The sequence below is a fragment of the Mytilus californianus genome, unplaced genomic scaffold (assembly GCF_021869535.1).
Source record: "Mytilus californianus isolate M0D057914Y unplaced genomic scaffold, xbMytCali1.0.p SCAF_5, whole genome shotgun sequence".
Lineage (NCBI taxonomy): Eukaryota > Metazoa > Mollusca > Bivalvia > Mytilida > Mytilidae > Mytilus > Mytilus californianus.
Genome location: NW_026262701.1, coordinates 52,689,204 through 52,695,307, shown reverse-complemented (window position 1 = coordinate 52,695,307; position 6,104 = coordinate 52,689,204). Strand labels below are relative to the sequence as shown.

At 31.6% G+C, this 6,104-nt stretch overlaps 1 long non-coding RNA gene across 1 annotated transcript; it reads right to left on the bottom strand.

Moving 5' to 3' along the window:
• Positions 1-455: 455 nt before the first annotated feature.
• LOC127702499 (uncharacterized) lies at positions 456-3,835 on the bottom strand. Its single transcript, XR_007982450.1, has 2 exons — positions 3,664-3,835; positions 456-729 (listed from the first exon to the last, which is right to left on the bottom strand). It is a non-coding gene; the product is annotated as an uncharacterized LOC127702499 (long non-coding RNA).
• Between the last annotated feature and the right edge of the window lie 2,269 nt (positions 3,836-6,104).

The window sequence follows — 6,104 nt, the reverse complement described above, 5'->3', positions numbered from 1 at the left end:
TGAAAACTAATAGAATATAATCATCCGTTCTCAGATGTAAATATTATTAATAAGAACACATTCCAAGAATTAATCGTGAAAACCTCACAGTTAAAGAATCCTGTGGTTGCAGTTGTATGCTGTCTATTATTTTGTTTTTCGTTTATTGTTTTGTGCATAAATCAGGCAGTTGATTTTCTCATTTGAATTGATTCACGTTTTGTCATGTCGGGTTTTTGTAATACATGTAGCTAACTATACAATTTGGGTTTTGCTCATTGTTAAGATCAGTTCGGTAACCTATACATGCTATAGCTGCTTACATCAACGTCATTTTGTATCTGCTAGATATTTGCCTCATTGGCAGTTCTTCCACGTCTTATGTTTATACTTTGCAATGTCAAAAATATAAGTATGGATAAAATGTACTCTTATCATGTATCCAAGGACAATAGATGTTCAGTTTTACTTAGGAATACATATTAAGTTATGTTTTATTTATTTTTTAAAATAAATGTGACATTTGAGTGTTTTTCGTCACTATCACTATCCCACCTGTATATGTATCACAGGGTTATTTGATTCTGTTGGCCACACTAGTTTGTTTTGATGTCTCATCATCGTCTTTATCACGTTCATCGCTTTCACTATCCGTTTCACTAGTATCGTCGTCATTTACGTTTTCCTCGGTTGGCTCATCGGTTTGCGCATCGGTTGGCTCATCGGTTGGATCAGAGGGTATAAGGCCTCCTGTACATAGAAGTATATTAAGATTAAGAAAACAGAAATTCAGTTTGCAAATAGTAAAATAAATACCTTCGTCTACATTACAAGATAAATTTAATAGATTAATAAATGTATGACTGTTAAATTATCATTGACAAATACTACATGCATATTTGCCTGTCCCAAGTCGGAGCCTGTCGTTCATTGATAGCCTTGGTTAATTTATGTCATTTTTCTTTTCCATATATTGTTTTGTTATAAATAAGACCGTGTTGTTAATTGAATTGTTTCATATGTTTCATGTCGGGTTCTTTTTTTAACGACTATACGGTACTGGGTTTTCTCATTGTTGAAGGCCGTACGGTTGCATATAAATGCGAACATCCACTTCATTTGAACTTTGGTGGATATATATATATATATGACACTAACATGAAAATAATGTAAAGCATTTATATAATCCGTCACGTGTTTGAAATTTGAAAGTTCGGGGTCTTTATGGCTTGCTATGCAGTATGGGGTTTTCTCATTGGTGAAGACCGTACGGTGACATAAAGGACTTTCCAGAAACTCACATCCAAAAGCCTGAATCTGATTTATTTTATAATTTATGATTGAATACGTATTTTTACCTTTGTTTGCGCTGCAGTGTAGAGTAACGATGAGAAGAAGAATCGAAAATCATGTATTAATCTAGTTTACAAACATTTCCAGTTTTGTAATCGAATTTGTTAACGAGTATATTGGAAGAAAAAAAAAACCTTTTTGTTATCTATTTATTTAAACTAAATATTATCTTTAAATCAACGGGGGTTTAAAACCTCTAATAGTTTACTCTTCATGATTTCCTGGAAAGGGCTATAGTTGATAACTTCTATGCGACTGTCATACAAGTGAGAGGTTTAGGTAGCTATAAAACCAGGAACTTTAAATATACAATTATCCAACAGGTTCATATTAAATAATGTTAAAGGACAAATAGGAAAACGGTCAAAATTTGTTGATAAATAAATCTGACTTGTTTTAAATATGAATAGTTGTTAACTGACAACATCTACCCAACTGTATAAGCGTTCGACAGAAATGTCGAAACATCGGCATGGAATCCCAAAGTCCATCATCACCGTAGGCATGTATTGTGTCTCATAAGTCAACTTTGATTTACTTTAGTAGTATTCATTGTATTTTATTTCTGTGCGATGTTTATCATATTATAGTAATTATTTTATATTTTTTTAGACAAATGTGTGACACTTTAATAAAATCAATAATTAGTATTGCATCAATACTTTTGAATAGCTTGGTATATTTGAACCAAAAGAATTATTAAAACTGTTTTACTGGTTATCAGATTCTCACCGATTTAACTCTCCTTTTTAAATTCCCAAAATCATCTTATCGCATCTGCACATTTTTTATACTCACATTAAATGTTTTTATGTGTGAAATATATTTTATCCAACGCAATCATAGGTTCGAACGTTGTTTTCAATTTAGACTTGTTAATATATATATAAAAACGTACTTATGTATATATATATATATTTACAAGTCTAAATTGAAAACAACGATCAAACCTATGATTGCGTTGGATAAGAACCACAATTTTTATACGTGTGCATGCAAAACAAATTTCTTGGTAGAGGGGTCTAAATACAGCACAAACAACATTTTCCAAAAGACCAAATGAGTGAAAAAGTATATTTTAACAAAACGCATTTGACTAGCAGGTCGAACAACTGATGTTCCTAAACCCTGCTGACTGCCATTGGCGATTGCCAAATAAACGGATCACAAGATATAAAAAATAGATCTTATTATTAATTTATTACCAAACAGAAAACAATATTTGCGGAAAAGATGGTTTACCGCAAACAAGAGGTGCAAAAATTTGTACACCATATCCGGATTTCGACAATTAATGTCTCTTCAGTGATGTTAGGAATCGAAACGGTATTTGGAAGGCTATATAATTTACCTCAATTTAGGATAGACTCTTAAATTTTGAAAGAGTCAAAATAGGATGAACGGATCATATAAAACCGAAGGCAAATATAATACAAGCCCAAACGAAAAAATATAAACAAGTCTAAATTGAAAACAATGTTTAAACCTATGATTGCGTTGGATAAAAACCGCAATTTTTATACGTGTGCATGCAAAACAAATTTCTTGGTAGAGGGGTCTAAATACATCACAAACAACATTTTCCAAAAGACCAAATGAGTGAAAAAGTATATTTTAACATATATATATATATATATATATATATATAAGTACGTTTAAACCATTGACGACTCTACAACAGATTTTATCCTTCGGATCACCAGCAGTGATGGTGATACAAGGCTGAAAATACATTCTGTATATATAATTCGTGCATGAATTCGAATCCCGGCCAGGGAAGAACAAATAATTTGCTTCCACAAATTTACAGATCTAACATTGTTGGGCTGTTGTTTAGACGAATTATATATATATATATATATATATATATATAGAGAGAGAGAGAGAGAGAGAGAGAGAGAGAGAGAGAGAGAGAGAGATTATACCACTGTATCGAGTGTGATACGATATTTATCCACTCGAGACAGTTAAATTTAAATATTTAAATTTAAACTGTCGAGAGTGGATAAATATCGTATTGAACAAGATTTGGTGGTGGAATCTGTTTCACTTATGATTTTTTATACGATATGCAGACACATTCAATCCTTCCTTTCAAATGATATGCAAAAAGGATGTCTTCTTTCTATGTGACATCATTAGGCATGGTCGCTTTTTTTTCAAGACGTTACAATAAGAAATTCAAATTCGAATTTTCACCAATGAAGATCTGAGATCAAACGAACCACACGTTGATTAAATAAAAAATAATCAACAGGTCACGAAAAGGATAAATTGTGTAAGAATTAGAGAAACATATATATAATACTACAACACTTTATGTATACATACCTGCAACAATGTTAACTATAAATACAGTCAGAATCACTATAACAGCCAACTTCCCCATTGTGAAAGATTTGCTGTTTACACTATAAGTCTTCGAACGTCCTCGTGCAAATGTTACCTGAAAATACATGTCCTTTTATAACTCATTAGAGATATGTGTATAATTAATTAAACAAAAAATATATTATATGTATGTACAAAATTAATTTCTATAATTTATTACATTAACTTTGCATGTAATACAATCTATTCAGTTCTGTTGCCCTTTGGTCTTATCTTGGTGTATATATGTTTTCTAATTGGCAATTATACCACATCTTATTTAAATATTCCTAAATGAATTTATCATTTTATATTATAAAATTATCAGATTGAGATAGAAAATGACATCTTGATGTAACATGAGAAATATTTAGCACTTTTCAAATATGAATTCTAAACAGGTTTTGAATATAAGTTCTTCACTATGTATTTTAAGTAAAATGAAATTTAAGCAAAATTGAACAACCTTCGCATACTGTATATGCACATAATGTTGACTTGAGTACAGAAATAAAGTCATCCCGACCTCTTCAGTCCGATCAAAAACTCTGATTGTGAGATAGTTTTTGTAATAAAGTCACGTCCGGACTGCAGACATGTGTTACAAAGGTGCCATGTAGTTTCTAAGAGAACTATTGGAATACTTGTGGTATTCCGTCTCCTTTTGCAACACAAAATGTCTGACTCTAAAGATAATGCATTTGTTTTGTATATAGGTTGGACCGTCTGTTTTTCTGTTCGAATTGTTTTACACTTAAGTCAAATTGGGGCCTTTTTTAGCTTGCTGTTCGGTGTGAGCCAATGCTCTGTGTTGAAGGCCGTACTTTGACCTATAATTGTTTACTTTTTACACATTGTGACTTGGATGGAGAGTAGTCTCATTGACACTCATACCACATCTTCTTATTTTTTTCTATACACCAATTCAATACCTTAATTGCAGAGCCAGAATCAAGTAATTCAATTGATATCTTAATCTTCTGCTTATCAAAATGTTTTTTGATAATCCTCGTCCTATAATGGTATTTCTTACAAAACAGATTTCAAAATGAGAATATAAGTTCTATCTAAATCTGATAATAAAACTACATGTATCACAATGATGTTATAATTAGAACTTCAAAATGCTGTCATATATGTTTTGAGATGTTTTTTCCTGAGGCCCAATTAATTAGCTGCAATATTATTTATTGCAATGAAGGTATACTGTCATTTTGCACATTCTCGTCAATAAATAACATGACTGCATCTGCTGTCTGTTAATATGTTTGTCATCTGCTACACAGGGAACTACTTACTTAATAAACTTGAAAACCTGTGTCGCTCACCCTGGTCTATGTGCATATACAACAAAGGACACTCTTTATCATTGTAGACGAGAATAGAAGTCACGACTAAAATATCTGTTTTGTTGATCTTGTATTGCTGATTATTTAATCTTTTTATTTTCTCTCTATCTTCTTTAATTTTTGCTCAAAACACAGTGACAGTCTACTAACTACATGTATATTGGCAAATTTTGACTTGTTAGTAGCTCCCATGCTCAGTGTTGTTTATTTTAAATAACATTTTGCATCTGTTGGGGCATCATTTGTGTGTCCCAGACACAATAATATCTCAAAGAAAGTCCTACATAGACCTTGCTTCAATACAGTAACTTCAGAGTGGAGTGTGTGGCATCACTTTGTCTATTTGTAATTTAAAGTAAAAAAGAAGATGTGGTATGACTGCCAATGAGACAACTCCCCACAAGTGACCAAATGACACAGAATTTAACAATAGGTCACCGAGAATTCTTCCTCAGACTGCCAAGATGGCCGATGGTCATTTGACCCGATATAAACATACACATTAATTTAGATTGAAAGACAAGCCCGTACAATAGTATAATGCCGATTTGCTATGTCCGTTTGATTTCATACCATATATCTAAAAATATTTAATCATTTTTTTTTCTTAAGCTTGTATATGAATATTTTTTTTTGGGCCGAATTAGTCAACAAAATCGTTGTTAATGAGGTCGAAATGTTATAATACGCCAGGAATGTTTCTGATTTACTAAATTGAACCAAACTGGCTGCTAAAAGCCATTTATTATTTAGATATTCGCTTTAATTAATGTTTCATACACATACACGTTATATAATCGTAATATAATCGTAGTATAATGTTTTGTTCATATTTGAGCGAAATTGAAAAAAACAAATGTTTGTCCGTTAAAAGAAAATAAAATACCTCCTCCCTCATCAAAAGAAGAATTGTTGGTCCATCAGCAATAAAACTGCTTAAGAAATACTGTAAAACAATGAGAGACAGCGAGAATCACGTGAATCCAAACAAAAAAAATCTCACTACCTACATTTACACGTTGTTCATCATATCTTGTAAAATTAACAAAATCG